Here is a 24,481-nt window from a genome sequence, read left to right as displayed (position 1 = left end):
CAAAAAAGCGTTCTTGGACTCTTCATGTATTTATGAACAGATATCTCATATATTAGGGTTGATCTTTCTCTGCACCTTCTCTGTAACTGTAACACTCTATTCTGCATTCTGTTCTATTACCCTGATGTCGTTATGTAAGGTATGGTTAGTCTGGTTAGCACACAAAGCAGTACTTTTTACTGCATCTCGATACATGTGATAAAAATAAATCAATCACACTTCACTATGCGTTTCCCCATGACTTAGTCAGAGAAGGAAATAAGCTCTATAAATCACTTCTGGGTGATAGTGTCCCTTTCCCATTCCTTAGGATGGTGGCCTTGATGGAAACACAGTACAGGACAATTTCCATGAGGCAGATCCAACTACCAAGTTGGTTGATTGACAAGACTTTAAGAAATGTGAAGGTACAGTTCTGTCCCTTCTTTAGCATCACTGGAGAACTCTCACCTTACAAATCAAGTGCAACAATCTCACTTGTTCATAATTCTACCAAGTCGGCTTTAAGGCAACTTTTCATGTGCAGGTAACAGCTGATAGGAGAAGGTGAAAGCATATCTGATGCACCAATTCCCCTATTTCCTTGTGGGAATGCCTCTACCAATAAAGTAACACTCCCTGCCAGAACTATAAAATGCACACATATAACAGGTAGGATACATTTCCCTGGAAACATTCACAATGTCAGCAGAGCTTATCCATTTTCCTTCCACTGCTATGGAATTTTAAGTATCCAAGCTGCCTTGTGAACTCTTTTATAGGACAGTTCTTTAGTTAAATGATTTTTTTTTAAGCAATGCAGTGAAACAACATTGAGGCAACCACTTTTATATTCAACAACTTTCTTAAGGTAGTCATTTGGTAGTCACTCAGATCAATATTATTTTTGAGAAAAAGGGATGCTGTTGAAGGTTTTAATTTTGCTCTCATCAGGACAGAATTGCAAGAATACCAGGTTTCAAAGGGAACAACGATTTATACTGCATGAGGGAAGGATTGGTTGACAAGTAGAGTCTGATTGGTTAAGGCTTTGTCATGGAGAATGTACCAGGGAGTGCTTCTTTCCCTATGTTTTGCTTTGTTGAAAAAGGTGCAATATGTGGACATATTACTTTTGTTTTCACCAGGACAGAGCCCTGAAAATGAACATATAAAGCCTCCTGCAAGTGTAAGTGGTGCACAAATGACAATCTTAAAGTCCATGTTGTCCTATTGCAGAATCATATTTAATGTTATGCCAACTGTCTGAGTTTTGCAAGAACAGCCTTGTTGAGCATGGTCAATACTCTGCCGATTGTCAACTGGGACATGCTGGTTGGTATAATACAGCCTAGTTACCTGGTGTTGAAATTCATTTATTACATTGTGTAGTCGCAGAATGTCTTTTTGGCTTAATGGCAGCATTCTGTTAGTGGACAATACCACTTATGTTGCTGCTTTATTGTAGCATAGGTGAGCTTCACCTGATGTTCAATTTTTCTAAGGTATCCTACCCATCCAAGGTAATCTGAGATAACCTGGCACATGCCTGAATCGATTATGTTAGCCTTCTCATTCATGAGTTTGCACAATCATCAATGATCAGTTTATGGTAGCCAATATCCCAGAGAATACACTCCATTTCAGTATTAAGCCTATGTATTGACTAAATGGCTCAAGCCCTACTTACAACTTTTTACATGCAACTACAGATTCAAATGTATCATTTATGTATTGGGAATATGTAAAGGAAGGGCTCTGAGGGCTCAGTCCAATAAGAAGTGTTTCTTAGGGGAACTGATGGAACTGTTGGTGAGGGCTGGGCATAGAGGGAATCCCAAGGGAACACCATTTATTTGGGCAGGCGTGATGTCATAAAACTGAACTTAACTGTACGAGTTACTAAGTTCATAATTCAATGATTACAGCCTTAGATAATTGTGATGCTTTCAAAGTACCAAGAGATGGTGACATAATACAAATGTCTATGACTTTCTGGAGCAACATGTTAAACGCAGGCTTGTAACATTGAACAAGCACACGGTCATGGCATTGCTATCGATATGCAGGCCTTGTATAGTCTTCTCAAAGGTGAAGGAATCCTTGACCTCGTTTATGGACAACCAGTCCAGAACGGATTGTGGAAACTCATACAACCTTTTGGCCAATGCATGTTGTGCTAAACCAGTCATTGACAAGACAGGGCATAAAAGACGTCATTAATGTGTGTTTTGGACAACCCATATGTACGTGGATGCAGTGAAACAACAGCCATGAAACGCCATCAGAAATTCATCACTCTTACAAAATTTTACTGCACGCTTTCAACATGACTGTGCAGGTTATGCTTCATGCCAGGTCTGCTGGATATGAATTTAGACCCATCATTCAGAGCGGTGTGCATTTTGTCACATTTGTTGATGTTGACCATTTTGGGCCCTTAGTCAGACTTGCACATCTGTATGCAAGGGTTGGCCTTCAGGCTTCACCAGACTTTGCGCTGCATGTGAAAATCAGACGAGTGATTGAGTATTCGGCAATATCTGCTTTAAAAGGGCCACGTCTTTTTATTTTGGTGTGTTTTTTTTTATAATTGTGGACTGAAATGAGAAAGAACTGTTTTAAAACCAGTGTTTTGAAGGACTGCCACATGTTTTGAAAAGCAAGTAAACTAATACTTATGGCAAGCGTGGTGTAAACTGCAGTCTGAACCAACAGTAATTGAAGTGGTTGCAGATGAACCCGAGCCAAGGGGTTGTGTGTACAAATGCAGCTGGGTGGCAACAAGAAGTTGATTGGGCCAAGGAGTAGTGGCCAGTTATTGATGACAAGAGAATTTCGCCTGCCAACAGCCATCTGATTGGCAGTCAGGTAACTGAACAACAAGGAGCTGGGAACAACTTCCCGAGGAGAGTTGTGATCACCACCAGCGCAAAAGCTGCCTCTTTGCCAACCCAGTTTAAACCTGAAGAAAATCAGGTACATCTCTCCTTCAGCAATTGTTGTAACTTTTCACTGGTAACTCAGAGTGAATCATTCACCTTGTATCTCTTGCAAACTATGTTATAGTCCAAAAGGTTTATAGTCCAAAAGGCCTTCGATGTTGCACCAATCTGTGAAAATAATCTGATGCCCATCTAACCTACACTGTTCCATTATTATCCATATATATGTCCAATGCCCATTTAAATGCCCTTAACGTTGGCGAGTCTACTACTGTTGCAGGCAGGCTGTTCCACGCCCCTGCTACTCCCTGAATAAAGAAACTATCCCTGATATCTTTCCTAAATCTATCACCCCTCAATTTAAAGCTATGTCCCCCTCGTGTTAACCTTGACCATCCAAGGAAAAAGGCTCTCACTGTCCCCCCTATATTATCATCCAATTATCTTCTACATCTCGATTAAGTCACCTCTCAACCTTCTTCTCTCCAATGAAAACAGCCTCAGTTCCCTCAGCCATTCCTCATAGGACCTTCTTTCCATATGAGGCAACATCCCAGTAAATCTCCTCTGAACCTTTTCCAAAGCTTCCACATCCTTCCTATAATGCGGTGACCAGAACTGTACACAACACTCCAGGAGCAGCCTCACCAGTGTCTTGTACAGCTGAAGCATGACCTTATGCCTCTGAAACTCAATCCCCCAATCAATAAACGTCAACACACCATATGCCTTCTTAACAACCCTATCAACCTGGGTAGCAACCTTCAGGGATTTATGTACTAGGACACCGAGATTTCTCTGTTTATCTAAACTGCCAAGAATTTTAACATTAGCCTAGTACTCAGCATTCTAGTTACTTTTTCTGAAGTTAAGTACCTCACAATTTTCTGCAGTAAACTCCATTTGCCACTTCTCAGCTGAGTTCTGCATCTTATCTATGTCCCTCCGTAACCCACAACATCCTTCGGCACTACCCACAACTTTGCCGACCTTGGTGTCATCCGCAAATTTACTAACATATCCTTCCATGCCCACATCCAGATCATTTAGAAAAATGACAAACAGCAGTGGCCCCAAAACAGATCCTTGCAGCACACCACTGGTAACTAAGCTCCAGGATGAACATTTCCCATCAACCACCACCCTCTGTCTTCTTTCAGGCAGCCAATTTCTCATCAAAACCGCTAAATCACCTTCAATCCCGAAACGCTGTATTTTGTGAAATAGTTTATTGTGTGGAACCTTATCAAACACCTTACTGAAATCCATATACACCACATCAACCGCTTTACCTTCATTCATCTGTTTTGTCACCTTTTTAAAGAACTCCATAAGGTTAGTGAGGCACAGCCTAACCTTCTCAAAACCATGTTGACTATCTCTAATCAAATTATTCCTTTCCAGTTGATTATAAATCCTATCTCTTATAACCATTTCCAACACCTTAGCCACAATCGAAGTAAGGCTCACTGGCCTATAATTACCAGGGTTGTCCATGCTCCCTTTCATAAACATGGGAACAACATTTGCAATCTTCCAGTCTTCTCTTACTACTCCTGTCGACAATGAGAAATAAAGATCAAAACTAAAGGCCCTGCAATCTCCTCTCTGGCTTCCCAGAGAATCCGAGGATAAATCCCATCAGGCTCAGGGGTCTTATCTATTTTCAGATCTTCCAAAGTTTCTAAAACCTCCTCTTTGTCAACCACAATCCCATCTAATCTAGTAGCCCATATCTGTATATTCTCACAAACATTGCCCTTTTCCAATGTGAATATTGATAAAAAGTATTCATTAAGCACTTCCCCATGTCCTCAAATTCCACACAAAACTTCCCACAACTATCATTGATTGGCCCTAACCTTATTGTAGTCATTGCTTTATTCCTGATATACCTATAGAAGGCCTTAGGATTTTCCTTGATCCTATCCACCAAAAATTTCTCATGCCCTGTCCTTGCTCTTCTTAGCCCTCTCTTTAGATCTTTTCTGGCTAATTTATAACTCTCAAGCCCCCTACCTGAGCACAGTGGCTCAGCGGTTAGCACTGTTGCCTCACAGCGCCAGGGACCTGGGTTCAATTCCTGCCTTGGGTAACTGTCAGTATGGAGTTTGCACATTCACCCTGTGAGTTTCCTCTGGGTGCTCCAGTGTCTTTCCCACAATCCAAAGATGTGCATGTTAGATGAATTGGTCATGCTAAATTGTCCATAGTGTTAGGTGCATTAGTCAGGGGTAAATGTAGGGGCATGTGTCTGGGTTGGTTACTGTTTGGAGGGTTGGTGTGGACTTGTTGGGCCAAACGGCCTGTTTCCACACTGTAGGGAACCTAATCTAATGATTCAGTCGAAAAAGAGATATGTTCAAGAAGTTAACATAATAAAATGTACATTCTTCTCCTGTGTTGCATTATTTTATAATGCTATAGGCCAAACTCAAAGGATTCCGTTAAGATGTAATTAAACTTCTGAGATACATAAACAGCTGAAATGAATGCATCACATAATTGCATGTCTATTTGCAGGTTCTTATCTTAGGTTTGACTGTAAGATACCCTTTTGGATCAACCATGAGTGAGAGACCAACAGAGATCTGGAAATTAGATAAGTTATCACTAGGTCAGCTTCCAGTTCCAACAAATCATACTGTTCCATTCAGAGAACATGATATTTTAGTTGTTATCACAAAAAAATAAGTGTTCCAAAGAATTTTCCAAACAAAAAAGAAACCCAATCATTTGTAGTGGGAGTATCAATGGAGCTTTGATAACATTTGCAGAACCCAAAGTAGAGAAAAAAACTGACTTGTGATATTGAGCTTTCTTCTGAACCAACTTTTGTGAGTACTTAGTAAGTTATCCCAGGTCAAGATTATAAATTCCATGGTATATAAGCAAATCAAGACAAAGTTAACAGTAGAGCTTCATATTAAATTACCTCAGCAAGCAAGCAATGGTAGACATTTAAGGAGGAAATTAATGCCTCTCAGTAAAAATACATCCCAGTAAGCAGGAAAGATTCTAACAGTGGGACAAACCAACCATGGCTAACTAAAGAAGTTAAGGGGAGAATTATGATGAAAGGAAAAGTATATAAGGAAGCAAAAATCAGCAATAGCCTCAAAAAAATCAAAATCCAGCAAAGAACTTAAAAGATAATACAGATACAGAAAATAAACTATGAGGGCAAATCAGAGAGGAATATAAAAACTGACAATAAGAGCTATTTTAAACATTTAAAAAGGAAGAGAGACGTCAAAGTGGATATCAGCCCCTTAGAAAATGAATCTGAGGAGATGGTTTTGCGAAACAAGGAAGTGATAGAGGAGTTAAACAGGATATTTTGCATCAGCCTCTACGATGGAAGAACTTCAAATATCCCATTAACACTAAAGAAGAAGGGGAGAGAAGAAAGTACCATCACCATCCCTCAAGTCGTATTCGACAAACTAACAAAACTAAAGCCAGGTACATCTGCTTGCCCTGATGACAATGTGTGCAGGAGGGTTTCCTGACACAATATGTCGACAGGCCAACAAGAGGGGAGGCTATATTGGATTTGGTTCTAGGTAATGAACCAGGCCAGGTGTTAGACTTGGAGGTAGGTGAGCACTTCGGGGACAGTGACCACAACTCGGTGACTTTTACTTTAGTGATGGAGAGGGATAATCGTGCGCCGCAGGGCAAGAGTTATAGCTGGGGGCAGGGAAATTATGATGCAGTGAGGCATGACTTAGGATGTGTGGATTGGAAAAACAGGCTTCAAGAGAAGAACACTAATGAGATGTGGGGATTGTTCAAGGAGCAGCTACTGCGTGTCCTCGATAGGTATGTACCAGTCAGGCATGGTGTAAAGGGCCTTGTGAGGCAGCCGTGGTTTAGTAAGGAATTGGAGTCCCTTGTGAAAGGGAAGAAGGCGGCATATGTAAAGATGAGGCGTGAAGGTTCAGGAGGGGCGATTGAGAGTTATAAGGTAGCCAGGAAGGAGCTAAAGAGGGAGCTAAGAGAAGCGAGAAGGGGACATGAAAAGTCTTTAGCTGGTAGGATTAGGGAAAACCCAAAGGCTTTCTATAGGTATGTCAAGAATAAAAGGATGACTAGGGTAGGTATCGGTCCAGTCAAGGATAGTAGTGGGAAGTTGTGTGTGGAGGCGGAGGAGATTGGAGAGACATTAAATCAGTACTTTTCATCAGTATTCACTCAGGAACAGGACACTGTTGCTGATGTGAATATGGAATCACAAATAATTAGAATGGATGCCCTGGAAATATGCAGGGAAGAGGTTTTGGGAATATTGGAAAGGATGAATATAGATAAGTCTCCTGGGCCTGATGGCATTTACCCCAGGATCCTATGGGAAGCTAGGGAGGAGATAGCAGAGCCATTGGCCTGGATTTTTATGTCGTCATTGTCAACGGGAATAGTACCAGAGGACTGGAGGATAGCGAATGTGGTCCCATTGTTCAAGAAAGGGAGTAGGGATAGCCCTAGTAACTATAGGCCAGTGAGTCTGACTTCAGTGGTGGGCAAAGTCAGTGAGGATACATTAGAGGTTTGGATTAGGAATTGGCTGGCTGGAAGGAGACAGAGGGTAGTAGTTGATGGATTCTGTTCATCTTGGAGCGCAGTTACTAGCGGTGTACCACAAGGATCTGTTTTGGGACCATTGCTTTTTGTTATCTTTATAAATGATCTAGAGGAAGGACTTGAAAGCTGGGTAAGCAAGTTTGCGGATGACACAAAAGTCGGTGGAGTTGTGGATAGTGAGGAAGGAAGTGGTAGGTTACAGCGGGATATAGATAAGTTGCAGAGCTGGGCGGAAATGTGGCAAATGGAATTCAATGTAGCTAAGTGCGAAGTCATTCACTTTGGTAGGAATAACAAGATGATGGATTACTGGGCTAATGGTAGGCTACTTGGTAGTGTGGATGAGCAGAGGGATCTTGGTGTCCATGTACACAGATCTCTGAAAGTTGCCACCCAGGTAAATAGTGCTGTGAGGAAGGCATATGGTGTACTGGGCTTTATTGGCAGAGGAATTGAGTTCCGGAGTCCTGAGGTCATGTTGCAGTTGTATAAGACTCTGGTGAGGCCTCATCTGGAGTATTGTGTGCAGTTTTGGTCGCCATACTATAGGAAGGATGTGGAAGCTTTAGAACGAGTGCAGAGGAGGTTTACCAGGATGTTGCCTGGAATGGTAGGAAAATCTTATGAGGAAAGGCTGAGGCACTTGGGGCTGTTCTCATTGGAGAAGAGAAGGTTTAGGGGAGATCTGATAGAAGTGTATAAGATGATTAGGGGTTTAGATAGGGTAGATACTAAGAACCTTTTACCGCTAATGGAGTCAGGTGTTACTAGGGGACATAGCTTTAAATTAAGGGGTGGTAGGTATAGGACAGATGTTAGGGGTAGATTCTTCACACAGCGGGTTGTGAGTTCATGGAATGCCCTGCCCGTATCAGTGGTGAACTCTCCTTCTTTATGGTCATTTAAGCGGGCATTGGATAGGCATTTGGAAGTTCTTGGGCTAGTATAGGTTAGGTAGGATTCGGTCGGTGCAACATCGAGGGCCGAAGGGCCTGTACTGCGCTGTATCCTTCTATGTTCTATGTTCTATGTTCTATGACTTTCATGCTAGGATCCTAAAAGAGGGAGCTACAGAGATGGATTGGTTGCAATTTTCCAAACATCATTGGATTCTGGAATAAGTACCACAGGATTGGAAAACTGTTAATGGGATGCCCCCTAGTCAAAAAGAAAGGGAGGCAAAAAGTGAATAACCATAAGCTGATTACTGAACATTTATTGTTGTAAAATATTGGAATCACTTATTAAGGAAGTAATAGCAGAACATCTGGAAAATCATGATCTCATCAAAGTGAGTCAACATGGCTTCACGAAAGGGAAATCATGTCTGACTAAGTTATTAGAGTTTCTCAAGGAAGTCTCAACCAGAGAGGATAGAGGGGAGCCAGTAGATGTGTTGTTGTTGTTGTTGTTGTTGGACTTCCAGAAGGTGTTCACCAAGGTACCTCACAAAAGGTTAAGGCATACAATAAGAGGCCACAGCGTTGGAGGTAGTTTATTGGCATGGTTAGAGAACTGGCTCGTGGGCAGGAAACAATGGGTGGGGATAAGGGACTCTTTCTCAGGTTGGCAACTTGTAACCAGTGGGGTTCCACAGGGATCAGTTCTGGGACTACAATGCTTTATTAAATATATTTATGACTTGAAGGAAGGAAGTGAATGTGCTATACCCAGATTTGGAGATGACACTAAAATAGGTAGAAAGGCAGTTTGTGAAAGGGATCCAGATAGCTGACAGAGAGACATTAACCTGCACACCTTTGTACTGTGGGAGGAAACCAGACCAGTTGAAGGAAACCCACACAGATATGTGGAGGATGTGCAAATTCCATACCGACCGTCTCCTGGGGATGGAATTGAATCCAGATCCCTGATACTGTAAGGCAGCAATGTTAACCACTGAGCCACTATGCTGCCCTAAACAATGCAGTCACCTAGCAAATAAAACATTTATAAAACACTATAAATATATTTTTCTATCACACCACATGGAAAGTCTCAATTCATATTTGGAAAACTGCAGATCAGTTTGACAGTGGAATGCATGGAGCTGATTTTATATCTGTTATATACCAGCACCTGTACTTGAGATGTGACATATGACAATAATAAATCAAATCAAATCAAACATGTCCTTGGAAGTCAGCAATAGCTAGTATAATCCAGATCAGCCAGACTTAGTGTAGAGCGGTACCGTACATCTATAAGCAATTGTCTCTTTCTGAAACAGTGTCATTACGTAATAGAAGTCTACCGTATGAAAAAGGCTTCTTCATCCATTGATTCTGCACCAAACAAAAACAAGCACCTAACCATTCTAATTTCACTTTCCAGGATTGGGCCTATAGCCTTGCATGCCTTGGCATCACAAGTGTACATCGAAGTACTTCTTAAATACAATGAAGGTCTCCACCACTCTTACAGGCAGTGAGTTCCACATTGCCACCATCCTCTGGGTGAAAAAAGAATTTCCTCTCATAACATCTAAAACTTCTGGTCTTTACCTTAAGTCTATGCCCTTTGGTCATTGATCTCTCCACCCAACATTCCTTTCCGGGCCTACCTATGCCCCTCATGATTTTACATATCACAGACATGTCCACCTCTCCATTTCCTCTGCTCCAAAGAAAACAATACCAGCGTATCCATAGTCTCTTACTAACTAAAACACTCCAGCCCAGGTAAATTTTTCTTCTGTACGACAGGGGAACTATGATGATAATTACAGAAGGAAAACCTGTTTTCAGGCATGCAACCTGGAAGACCGAATGTCTCTTGAACCAAGATGGTACTCTTCCAGCGCTGTTCACAACGCAGGAGCCAGAATTCTAACGCAGAATCTATTCTGGATAAATAGGCAGCTGTGAGTTTAATTTTGCCTCCATCCTATATACCGTCTCAGTCACGCTCAGTACTGCTATATCACCAATAAAATCTAAGTGCTGGCGGGTGCTAGTTTTCATTACAGACAACCAAAAATGCACATAGTGCAAATCATATTTATTTGTGATGTCATGTCAAACATTCGGGCCTAAATGTTTACTGTCATTACATTGTAGAAATATCACTGCAGTCCAAAAATCCTCAAGGGATTAGTGTCCTGATTCTTGTGGGTGGTTGTTGAGCTATGCAATATCATTTAAACAACAATAAATCACATCAGACTTACAGTGTTAATTACAGTAAATAGCGAGCAATAAGTCAGTAGGTAACATTAATCCAGAATGACAGACTGTAAGACATCATTCTCACTAATGTGGCACTCCGTTCACAAACACGTTTTGGTGAACACAGATCTCATTTTTGACTGGTCGTACTTCTAGCAGATGTGAACGCAAGTGAAAATCGCCGAAAATTTGGCTTGGACTTTGCTGCTGCTGACTTCAAAAGCAAGATCCAGTAATCTCTAAGGGACGCACTTCCCCTTTCCATGGTTCACTTTGAATCTCAAAGCCAAGTCAAGGTGACAACCCACCCTCCCTTCCCGACATCCTCCCCTGCCACCGCAGGAACTGTAAACCTGTGCCCACACCTCCTCCCTCACCTCCATCCAAGGCCCTAAAGGAGCCTTCCACATCCATCAAAGTTTTACCTGCACATTCACCAATATCATTTATTGGATCCGTTGCTCCCGATGCGATCTCCTCTACATTGGGGAGACTGGACGCCTCCTAGCAGAGCGCTTTAGGGAACATCTCCGGGACAACCGCACCAATCAACCACACCGCCCTGTGGCCCAACATTTCAACTCCCCTCTGACTCTGCTGAGGACATGCAAATCCTGGACCTCCTCCACCACTGTTCCCTCACCACCCAACACCTGGAGGAAGAACACTTCATCTTCCTCCTCAGAACACTTCAACCCCATGGCATCAATGTGGATTTCACCAGTTTCCTCTTTCCCCTCCCCCACCTCACCCCAGCTCCAACTTTCCAGCTCAGCATCGCCCTGATGACCTGTCCTACCTGCCTATCTTCCTTTCTACCTATTCACTCCACCCTCCTCTCTGACCTATCACCTCCATCCCCACCCCCATTCACCTATTGTACTCTTTGCTACCTTCCCCCACCCTCCTCTCTGACCTATCACCTCCATCCCCACCCCCCATTCATCTATTGTACTCTATGCTACTTTCTCCCCTACCCCACCCTCCTCTTATTTATCTCTCCACTCTGCAGGCACCCTGCCCTCTATTCCTGATGAAGGCCTTTTGCCCGAAACATCGATTTTCCTGCTCCTCGGACGCTGCCTGACCTGCTGTGCTTTTCCAGCACCACTCTAATTTAGACTCTGGTTTCCGGCATCTGCAGTCCTTGTTTTTACCTGGAAGATTTTACAGATACAGAACGCTGTAGTGGGGTCACACATAGTATGACGTGAACCCGAGATCATCTCCATGGCTACAGAGCATGGCTATCAGTGTCTGCATGGTGATTCTGCATTGTTGTGTATCTCAAAGTCCACCTTGGAGGATGCTTACCTGAAGATCGGACACTGAATGCCTTTGACCGCTGAAGTGTTCCCCGGATAGGAGGGAACATCCCTGTCTGGCGATTGTTGTGCAGAGTCTATTCACCCGTTGTCGTAGCATTTGCATGGTCTCACCAATATACCGTGTCTCAGGACATCCTTGCCCGCAGCATCTGAGATAGACAACATTGGCTGAATAACATGGGTCTCTGCTGTGCATGTAGTGGGTGGTGTTCTCACGTGTGGTGGTAGTGTCCATGTCGATGTCTTGCAGAAGTTGCCATGGTAGGGTTGTGTGGCGTTATAGTCGAGATTGTCCTGAAAGCTAGGTAGTTTGCTGAGAACGATGGTCTGTTTAAGGCTTGGCCATTGTTTGAAGGTGAGAAGTGACCATAAGACCATAAGACATAGGAGTGGAAGTAAGGCCATTTGGCCCATCGAGTCCACTCCACCATTCAATCATGGCTGATGGGCATTTCAACCCCACTTACCCGCACTCTCCCCGAAGCCATTAATTCCTCGAGACATCAAGAATCTATCAATCTCTGCCTTGAAGACATTTAGCGTCCCGGCCTCCACTGCACCCTGCGGCAATGAATTCCACAGGCCCTGGCTGAAGAAATGTCTCTGCATTTCTGTTCTGAATTGACCCCCTCTAATTTTAAGGCTGTGTCCATGGGTCCCAGTCTCCTCGCCTAACAGAAACAATTTCCTAGCGTCCACCCTTTCCAAGCTATGTATTATCTTGTAAGTTTCTATTAAGTCTCCCCTTAATCTTCTAAACTCCAATGAATACAATCCCAGGATCCTCAGCCATTCCTTGTATGTTAGACCAACCATTCCAGGGATCATCCGTGTGAATCTCCACTGGACACGTTCCAGTGCCAGTATGTCCTTCCTGAGGTGTGGGGACCAAAACTGGACACAGTAGTCCAAATGAGGCCTAACCTGAGCTTTATAAAGTCTCAGCAGAACAATAGTGCTTTTATATTCCAACTCTCTTGAGATAAGTGACAACATTGCATTCACTTTCTTAATCACGGACTCAACCTACACATTTACCTTTAGAGAATCCTCGACTAGCACTCCCAGATCCCTTTGTACTTTGGCTTTACGAATTTTCTCACCATTTAGAAAGTAGTCTATGCTTTTATTCTTTTTTCCAAAGTGCAAGACCTCGCATTTGCTCACGTTGAAGTGGAGACCGAGGGACTTATCATTCGACACTCCACTCACACCAGTTGTTTGATCTTTTGATCTCTCTGCTCTTGATCTCTCTGTCTATAAGTTTTGTGTCTGTGTGCTCTTCTCTCTCACTATACCTGACGAAGGAGCAGTGCTCCGAAAGCTTGTGATTTCAGATAAACCTGTTAGTCTATAAGCTGGTGTCATGTGACTTGACTTTGAACTACAGAACATAATCTTTTCTTTAAGAAATAGCTTTGTGTTACAAAAAGACTGTAACTTACCCTTCAGATGATCTAAATTTGGTTTAATATTAAAACAGCAACTATTACCAAGCTAATGTTATTTATTCCGCTGACCAATAATGTGTATGTGAGCAGTACATCACAACAGGCGTACAGGACAATGATTTATCCAAATAATCAATAGCCTGTTTTGTGTGAAGCAGGATTGATTAACAGGAATTCTAGTTTAAACAGATACTTTGGAAGTTGCTTAAAGCCTTGAGGGATGCAAGTTACTTCACAGAGATCCTTCCCACAGGATCCGAGAATGCTGAAGTAAAGTTGATGATGGATTGACCCGGATTTGAAACTGCATTGTCTCTTCATCACTGTCGCTTGGTCAAAATGCTGGAAATCCCACTGTGGGTTTACCTCCAGCCCACAGTCTGCAGTAGCACAGGAAGGTGACTCACCACCACCTTCCCAAGGGCTATTAGGGACAGGAATAAATGCTGCCCCAGCCAGCAAAGCCCACATCCTGTGACTTAATTTTTAAAATAATATTGTGCTGTGGATGGAACAGATTTAGTGGAATGTTTGCCTCACTCTTAAGTTTTTACATTATTTATCTCAACATTTTTGGCCACGGTTCCTTCCATGCCCTCTATTCCCAGATGTGAAGAAGGTTTCCATTGCAATTCCTCCTTACCGTGCAGTCAAGCTGCTGTTCACCTCAGGTAAATTCCCAGACTTTATGAGGAAATATATGGATGATGAAGGAACAATAGAAACAGCTCAATGGTTTACTAATGCAGTACAGTGCCTTGCAATAGTGTCTTGCTTGTTAATAGAGCATCTATTGAATATTCATCCACCCCCATGATTGTGAAGGTTGAACAAATACATCTGTGCCACAGTTTATGCTGTGTGTACCTTGAAGCATTCCTTTACAGATTTTCACCTCCTGGCCAGTTGTACCATCTGCTGTTAGTCTGCTGCTTTAAGATCCTTCCTGCTCTTCATCTAGATTCTAATTTAAAGTTGAGCAGCAAAAGGTGCAGCAGATTCATTCGTAAATAGTCAACATATTGTATTGCACGTTAGGGACATGCTCATCCCACAAATGAATAAAAGAAACATTCTCACCAGATGGACAATAATCGCTGGGACACGGAATGAATTTAAATGGGAGATGGGTCAAAGGGTAAAGGGGAGTAAGCAGGAAAGTGGAGTTGAGGCGAGATGAGATCAGGCATGATTGTATTGAACAGCAGAGCAGGCCCGAGGGGCTGAATGGTCTACTCCTGCTCCCAGTTCTCCTGGTCCTCAGTAACTGTCCGCCTGCCACTTGATTCACGAACCTGAAGTGGCCAGGCTGGCTTAAACAGAGCCCCCCCCCTACTCCTGCTGAAAATGTGAAATCCCCATCCCAGAGTGTATCACACAACAGGGAATTTTTTTAAAAATTCACTTCCGGGACGTGGGCCTCACTGGCTAGGCCGGCGTTGATTGCACATCCCTAATTACCAAGGAAGTTGCTCCCAGTCAACCACATTGCTATGGATCTGGGGCCGCATTGCAAGAGGGACTTTAACCCTTTGTTTTCACTTCAACCTCTTCCTATTATCCATGCAAATCGAACACAATGCATTCATGAATCTGCTATCCTCTGGTTTTAATTTGGTTTATGCTATAAAAAGACATGAAAAGATACACAAAAGAGAGTTGCTTTTGATGAGTTTTCTCCCACATAAAACCCACAAGCAATCGCAATGAAGAAGGCTAGAAAAGACAGTGTAGTTGTGGGTTTACCTGAAAATGGCTCCCTAATACCTGAACAAATGCGCTGGGCTGAAGTTCATGGATACATTTTCAGAAATGGGACAGTTTTTGAGTTCTGATCCCATTCTCTGAAACAGCCAGAATTCAGGCGTGATTTTATGTGGGGCGGTGGATAGAGAGCCTGTCTCTTTCTGTGATGTTGACTTCAGGGTGCGAGCACGTACACACAGAGGAAATGCAATCCTCTGAGCACTTTTCTAGGATCTGAGAGTCATCATTTGCTGACCTCAAAAACTGTGGAGAAACCAGTTGGAAAAGCAAATATTGAACAGCAGTACAACTTGGAAAACAGTATCATAGAAGACACATTTTGGGTTCAATAGTCCTACAATGTTTAGAAGTACCCAGCTGTTTATTATAACAATTTGAATTAACTGGCACATAATAACATTACAATTGGTGTGGTAATCCTGATTTACTTTGGCAGGTTTGCAGGAATCATTTCATCCCAATTATTAGTGTGAACATGTATGATCTAGATTAGGACAAGACCAAGTTTAGCGAGATTACCTTCCCCTTTCAACACTAGCGGAATGGTCTGACTGTCTACTTTCACATTGTAAAAATAGCTACTTGGAATTAGTGCTGAAAGGTTAGAAATGGAATTAGAATTAGGTTTTACTGTACTCAAGTACAAGGATACAGGAGTACAGTGAAAAATGGACAAAATTGCCATTCCCTGTGCCATCTTACCCAGTCACAAAATCTGAGGTAAAAATTAGAAAAATAAGTTAAAAGTTCAACATTACAGTTCTTCTCAGTATAAAGTAGTAAATAAGAATTAAAGTTTAAAGATTGTCAGTATCCAACATAAACCAACGGGGAGGCAGTGGCTGAATAGTATGCAGAAACTCAGCTAATGTTCTGGGGACCTGGGTTCAAATCCCACAATGGCAGATGGTGGAATTTGAATTAAATAAAGAATCTAATGATAGTGACCATCTGTCTATTGTCCCTTAGGGAAGGAAGTCTGCCCAACTCCTGGTCTGACCTACTTGCGACTCCAGACCCACAGCAATGTGGTTAACTCCGAACAGCCCTCTGGGCAATTAGGCTTGGGCAATAAAAACTGTTCTAGCCAGTAATGCCCTAATCCCATGAATTTGCTAAAGAAAGGTCTATGTTACATTAGTGTTTCACCTTACATTTATATAGCACCTGTCACAACCTCAGGTTATCCCAAAGTGCTTCATTAACAATGAAGAACTCTTCAGAGTGTAGTCACTGATGTAATGTGAATTTTAAAAACCCAGCAGCCAATTTGAACACAACAGGCTCCCACAAGCAGCAATAACATAAATGGTCAGACAATCGGTTGGGGAAAGACAAGATATGAAAGAATAATTGCAGCAATAATCTAAATCACTTTTTAGATTAGATTACTTACAGTGTGGAAACAGGCCCTTCGGCCCAACAAGTCCACACTGACCCACCGAAGCGCAACCCACCCATTCCCCTACATTTACCCCTTAAAATCTGATTGAAGATTTACCCCTTACCTAACACTACGGGCAATTTAGCATGGTCAATTCACCTGACCTGCACATCCTTGGACTGTGGGAGGAAACCGGAGCACCCGGAGGAAACCCACGCAGACACGGGGAGAATGTGCAAACTCCACACAGTCAGTCGCCTGAGGCAGGAATTGAACCCGGGTCTCTGGTGCTGTGAGGCAGCAGTGCTAACCACTGTGTCACTGTGCCACCCAAAATCGTATACTTACTCATCACAATTAGCACTGTAAAATTTGTGATTTCTGAGTTTCACAGCTTGTGTTATACACTGAGACTACATTACTGGCATTAGAGGGGAATTACCTCACCAGTGATAGGAAGGGTGCAATTGCACCATCTGCTGGAACTTCACAACATTGCTATCAACCGTGAACAGCATTGCGGTAAGGCCAATGATGGTTTTGAGAGATTTCTGTACAACGGATGCTCATTAATGTATTGCATGTTTTGTGTATGGTGTGCATTTTCTGCAATTATCACACTTTTCTTACAATCTAAAGCACTATAGCATGCACATACAGCCACACTCACATCACCCCCTACCCCTCTCTCAAATTCCACTCGGTCCCTCCAATCCATGTATAACATTGGCATTTTGTTACATCTTGAAGTGATTCTCCAGCATTGTGACCCTTTCTTGGCTTCTCATCCCAAATAGTCTTAAAAAAAACAAGACTTTTCCTCGATTATTCTTCATTCTCATTGCTCAGCCTTGGACGTTCAGCTGTTAAGTTCAGGTACTCTGAAACTCTGTGCAGTTGGCTCCGATTTCTATGCCCTCCTTTACTTTAAAATTCTTCATGAAGCTGGCCTGTCTGACAATGCCTTTGGGTCTTTTATGTCCTGTAAGATATAGGAGCAGAATTAGGCTATTCGGTCCATCTAAGTCTGCTCCACCATTCGACCGTGAGTCCTGAAGAGAGGTCACACCTGAAACGTCGACTTCTCCACCTCCTGATGCTGCCTGGCTTGCTGTGCTCTCCCAGCCTCCTGTTTGTCTACTTTGAAATCCAGCACCTGCCATTTTTTTTTTGTCTCCCACCATTCAATCATGGCTGATATCAAACCCATTCTCATTCCCTCTCCCCATAACTCTTGATCCCTTTTATTAATAAACCACCTACCCCCATCGCCATCTTAAACCTGGCCTCCACAGCCCTCTACGGCAATGAGTTCCAGGGATTAGCCTGGCAGAAGAAATTCCTGCTCATCTCAGTTCTAAAGGGTCGTGACTTCATTCTGAGGCTGTGCCATCCTAAACTCTTCTACTAGTGGTAGCATCTTCTCCACATCCACTCTATCCAGGCCTCTCAGTACTTTGTAAGTTTGAATGAGATTCTCCCTCATCCTTTGCGCTGAAGGAATTTCTAATTCTCAGGTGTCAGGGAAGGATAGATTTCTCTCCTGATGCCAACCTGACTGGTTAAATGTCTTAACTCCAGAGAGTGGTGGGTCCATAGAATTTGCTACCAGTGACAGCAGTCTGAGGCATGATTCAAGAAAGAGTTGGATATAGAACTTGGAGCTAGAGGGATCAAAGGATATAGAGGTAAAGCAGGGACAGGCTATTGATTTGCATGATCATAATGAAAGGTGGAGTGGCCTCAAAGGCTCATTCCTGATGAAGGGCTTTTGCCCGAAACATCGACTTTCCTGCTCCATGAATGCTGTCTGACCTTTTCCAGCACCACACTCTCATCTCTGATCTCCAGCGTCTGCAGTCTTCACTTTTGTCAAGTTCTGGAATGCACTGCCTGGAAATGAGATAGAGGTAGATTCAAGCATGGCACTTAAGGGGGCATTGGATGCCTATTCGGATAGAAATGGCATGTAGGGACACAGGAAAAAGACATGAGATTAGCCTTGGAGATAGAATTGGTGCAGGCATGATGGACTGAATGGTCTCTTTCTGTACCGCAGCAAGTCGACAATTCAAGTGACCTCCTAAACGCCAGGTGGAGTTAAGGATTAGCACATCATCCATGATCTCATTGGATAATAGAGAGGATTGAATGGGCTGAATAACCAACATTTGCTCCGATATCTCATGGTCACTTCTGTTACTCCATTCCACAATGACCTGCAATCCTACAGTTGCCTTTAGCATGGGTCCTCAAATGAGTGGTTTATCACACTGCGAACTGTACAAAGGAGATGCAACAATAGATGAGCCAAAGTTTGCTCAAAGAGTTTTTTTTTAAAGGGACATTTTAAAGAGGAAGGAGAGGTTTGTTCAGGACCAAGGCAGCTGAAGGCACAGCGAGCCACCAATGGGGTAGCAGTAAGCAGAGGTGCTGGAGGCCTGATTGGGAGGAGTTCAGACCTTGGAGGGCTGCAGGGCAGGAGGTAGTTACAGAAATCAAGGCGGGATAAGGGCATGCATGGATTTGAAAACAAAGATGAACATTCTAAACTCGCAAAGTGTTGCTGGACAGGGAGCCAATGTGAGCTTAGAGTGAGAACGGGGATGAAGTGAGATAGAATACCTACAGTAGAGTTTTGGATGTTTACAGAGATTGGAAGATGGGAAGCAGCCAGGAGTATAGTGGCACAGTTCCAATGAAAATAGCTTTTCATCACACCCCAATGACCACCTGGGTTGAGTATGCATAATATTAGCATCCTCCTAATACTACAGGACTCTGATTTGTATTATTAGTCCAACTCTGCTACTACCTATTGTCTATCGGGTCTTCCTAGTTGCAATATGTTCTGATGCACATGAGGAGCGCAGTATGGGCGCTTGCTGTTGTTTAATAAACTTGGACTTTTAACCCAGTTCGTCAAATACCCCATATCCTGTTTGGTTAGTGAAATAAGAAGACAGGATCCTATTTAGAAACATCTGTTTCAATTAAATCAAAATAGTTTAGTTGTATTCCCTTGTATTAGAGAGGAAATGAACTGCAGTTAAAGTGGATTATGCATATCTGAGAATAAAGAAACCACCGCAATTACTGAGCAGAAAAGTCATAATTGTATCCAAAATTGGACCAAAATACAAGACATTTAAATAGGCTTCAAAATGGACCACTAGCATAATTGAATAATTGCCAACATTTTGAACTTACATCCTCGCTTTGATTTTTATTCCAAACGTAATTATTTTTCCCAAACTTCTTCTTAGCTTTCCTGAAGTTATAGGCTTCTGCCAACATACCTTTCCATATCCCCAGCCATCCTCCAGTAGCTCGCTGAAGTGGTTATTCCCAGGTGCTAACTAACACAATATTGTGGCACTAGTGTCTTAATTATGCTGGGCCTGTCTAACATCTGTAAACAGGTACCCAGTGTAACTAGGGGCTATGAGGTGTCTCAGCAAATCATTTTATAAGTTCTGTAAAATCCTTACTTTGTAACTGCGTTCCATCTGTGAAGCTGGGGACAGAGGGCTGAATACTGATTACTCTGTGTGGAGTTTGCACATTCACCCAGTGTCTGCATGGGTTTCCTCTCGGTGTTCCGGGTTCCTCTCACAGTCCAAAGATGTGCAGGTTAGAAGGATTGGCCATGCTAAATAGCCCCATAGTGTTTAGGGATGTGCAGGCTAGATGGACTACCTGTGGGAAATTCAGGATTGTAGGAATAGGGTTGGGGTGTCAGTCTGGATGGGATGCTGTTTGGAGGGTCGTTGTGGACTTGATGGGCCGAATGGCCTGCTTTCTCACTGTTGGGATTCCATTCTATTGTGTTCTACTGCTTCAGCACTCACCTAGATGTTTTCTAGAGTGCATCTTCCATCTTTGCCACTGCACAATGGGATACATCTTTATCACTGCTTTTAGGATGGAGGTATAGGACTAGTCAGATAACACAGGAGGTGCATATCATCCAATTGCTGTTACCTACTCCGGAATTTGTTGCAATGTTACTTCTACCTTCATTTGACCCAGCAGCAGTACTGTCATAATAGTAAGGAAATTTGGGTTATTGATTTCTGAATAACATTAGTTTGAAGCTTAGAATTTTCATAGGATGAAATGGTTTTGAAAAGGAAAAATGCTGACTTATAAAGGCCACAGCATCCACTTGACCAGAACGTGGCGAAATTGTGAAACCAATGTGAGATAAACAAAGGGAATTGGAGGTTAAATCAGCATTTTATGAAAAGACATTGAACCTAGACAGACAAGTCTGCTGTGAAGCAAACCTATTTTAACTTACAATGTTATGTGAATTTTCTCCCACACTCAGCAAACCCAAAGAAACATATTTTCCCCAGACAGAATACGTAAAGTAAGCTTTTATTTCAGAGAACTGCTTTCGGCAGAGCTGAGGAGACGGATTTCTGACTACAATCAGAACCTGCTGGAGAAAGTGCTGCCTCAGCCTCTCATGAAAGAAAAGTGTTCGGAGACTAAACTGATTAAAAAGAAACATCAAAATGCAAAGAACTCAAAAGGATAACTGAAATATTCACTAGTGCTAATACTCAAGATACCAATTGAACAACCTAGTCTCAGGTTAAAACCCTTACGGAACAAGGCCACTACTTTAAACTGCGTGTTCCTCTCAACCTCCTTCTGCACTGTACATTTCAGACAGTTTCTGGGTTGCAAAAGGGCTCAGTTCTCGAGTCTATCTGCAAGTTGATTTCTACACGAGTCAAAAGACAATGCAGGATAATGTAAAGCAGTTGTTCATAAGTACAGCAAATGTTCATATATTAGGTTATCTAAAATTTAAAATGAACATTTGTAAGTGCAAACGTTTGTAACTTGGACGCTCATAAATCAGAGACCTCCTGAAGTCCCTTTTGATTTTATACTTATGTATGCTTCATGTCACATCTTTATTACTATTCTTGGGCTCAACAGATAGCAAATTCTTTTACTCAAGGAAACATTGCAATTGCTTCACTACTGAGACAGTAGAGATGGATTAACCTTTTTTTTATTTGCAAATGATTCAACCTTGTGCTAGAAAATAATGTTGTGAGGAGGTCAAAATGAGGGGAGTCAATTCGCCCCTCCTCCACCTGGTGGTAACAGTGGTTCCAGGAGGAAGCAAGCTGACCTACAGCCCAATATAATGTCTGTCAAGTTCACCACAGCCCGGAAAACGCACTGGGTACATCAGTAACAACATTCAATCATCTTGGCACTGATGCATAAACAAATCACAGATGTACTGTTGGCTCAAACAAGTTAGTTCATCACTTTCCTCATGGATAACTGACAGCAGCATGAAAACACTGCAATTTTAAAGAAAAGTAGGAAATTGCGCAGTTATGTAACACCTTTCAGAATATGCCAAAGTACTTCCCAGCTAGTTAAGCATTTAAAAGTAATTTTTAAAGTGTAGATAGTTAACTTACATGGGCAAAGTGAGGTCTGCAGATGCTGGAGTATCAGAGCTGAAAATGTATTGCTGGAAAAGCGCAGCAGGTCAGGCAGCATCCAAGGAACAGGAAATTCGACGTTTCAGGCATAAGCCCTTCATCATGAAAGTTCCTGATGAAGGGCTTATGCCCGAAACGTCGAATTTCCTGTTCCTTGGATGCTGCCTGACCTGCTGCGCTTTTCCAGCAACACATTTTCAGCAACTTACATGGGCAGGACTCCTCACAATGTGCAATCATTGAGCTCACCCACAACGTCTTAGATATCCCTTCATCAATCTCATAACTTAGATCAACAGGAAAGCATTCCACTCACTAAATGTGCAGTTCATTTACATACAGTAGCACACATCATGCTAATAAATGGTCACTGCCCTGGCAAAGTGTTAATGTCTGCCTACTTTGTTCCCGAATATACCTCTATCATATCACAGATAATGCCCTCAATCCCAGGTCGTCTGCTGTGTGCACTGGATCAAAAATAACTCACAGTTGTGTTACATTACTGCACCCTTGAAATTCCACCAAAAACGACAGCCTGCACGCTACCTTGGGGTGGGTCACATAGACTGGATCACTTTGAGTTTCAGCTGGATCATTTATCACCCGTCGACGAACTCCAAGTTGTGCACATTTTCTGCAAGCACGCTGCACCTCCTTGAAGTTGAGGCCGAGATGATCAAGTAGTGGAGCAGGTTCAAGGGGCTCCTAGTTCTTACGTCCTTCTTAGGTCAGCCTGAAAGACAGGGCTTGGCTTGCAGCTGAGGTGAGGTTAAAGTGAGGACGGCAGATGCTGGAGATCAGAGTCGAAGAGTGTGGCACTGGAAAAACACAGCAGGCCAGGCAGCATTCGAGAAGCAGGAGAGTCGATGTTTCAGGTATAAGCCCTTCATCAAAAAGTTGCCTGTCAACTCTCCTGCTCCTCGGATGCTGCCTGACCTGCTGTGCTTTTCCAGCGCCACACTTTTCGATTCCCGTTGAAATGAGAGGAGTCAAGAGTAAGTTAAGGAATTTCAAAATGAATCAAAACTGCTCATCATGCAGTTGAATTTATAATATACATTGTTTATTAAAAATGGAATGTGATTACATGATTGCATTGTTACTGTACAATGCTTGCTAACAAAAAACACTTTCGTTGATGATTACCCAGTAACGGAATTGTACTTCAACTTGTTATGTTATTTCAAGGGGGTTGGATTATAACAGTAAGGAAGTCTTACTGCATCTGGAGAACTGTGAATAGTTTTAATCCCTTGGTTAAAAAAGCATATTCTTTCAGTGGGGACAGTTCACAGAAGGTTCACTATGGAGGATTGTCTTATGGGCAAAGGTTATAAATGTTGGGACTTATTGGAAATTAGAAGGATGAGGGGTGACCTCACTGAAACATATAGGGTCCTTAAGCGGCTTGTCAGGGTAAATGCTGAGAGGATGTTTCCTCTCATAGGAGAACCTATAACCAGAGGGCATAGTCTCCAAATAAAGAGGTACCGATTTAAAACCGTGAGGAGGAAGAACTTCTTCTCTCAGAGAGTTGGAAGTCTTTGAAACTCCTCGCCACAGTTGCTTGAGGGGCAGAGTCCTTGTGTATATTTAAGGCTGAGATAGACAGATTCTTGATGAGTCGAGGAATCAAGGGTTATGGGGAATGGACATAAATGTGGACGTGAGGAATGTCAGATCAGTCATGATCATATAGAATAGTGGGGCAGGTTGGAGGAGCTGAATGGCCTACTCCTGTTCCTGTTTCTTATTGGTTTACAGCTAAAATGTGGTACAACTTTCTCGAACTGCAGGATCCCTCACAACACAATCTCAAACATGGCAGAGTAGGATACTAAATTGAAGCCTGGTGGTTGTCCACATTCATAGAACATAGAATCCCTCAAGTGTGGAAATGGGCCATCTGGCCCAACAAGTCCACACTGACCCTTCAAAGAGTAATCCACCCAGACCTATTCCCCTCCCCTATTACTCTACATTTCCCTCTGACCAATGCACCTAACCTACACATCCATGAGCACTATGGCCAACTCACTCAACCTGTACATCTTTAGATTGTGGGAGGAAACGGAGCACCTGGAGCAAACCACACAGACACGGGGATTAAATTCCCTACAGTGTGGAAACAGGGCCTTCGGCCCAACAAGTCCACACCAACCCTCCGAAGAGTAATCCACTTCCCTCTGACTAATGCACCTAACACTATGGACAATTTAGCATGGCCAATTCACCTGACCTGCACATCTTTGGACTGTGGGAGGAAACCAGAGCACCCAGACGAAACCCACGCAGACACAGGGAGAACGCAAACTCCACACAGATACACACCCAAGGCTAGAATCGAACCTGGGACCCTGGTGCTGTGAGGCAGCAGTGCTAACCACTGAGCT

This window comes from Hemiscyllium ocellatum, chromosome 10 (assembly GCF_020745735.1).
Source record: "Hemiscyllium ocellatum isolate sHemOce1 chromosome 10, sHemOce1.pat.X.cur, whole genome shotgun sequence".
Taxonomy (NCBI): Eukaryota; Metazoa; Chordata; class Chondrichthyes; order Orectolobiformes; family Hemiscylliidae; genus Hemiscyllium; species Hemiscyllium ocellatum.
The sequence above is the reverse complement of the archived record's forward strand: the minus strand, read 5'-3'. Positions refer to the sequence as shown.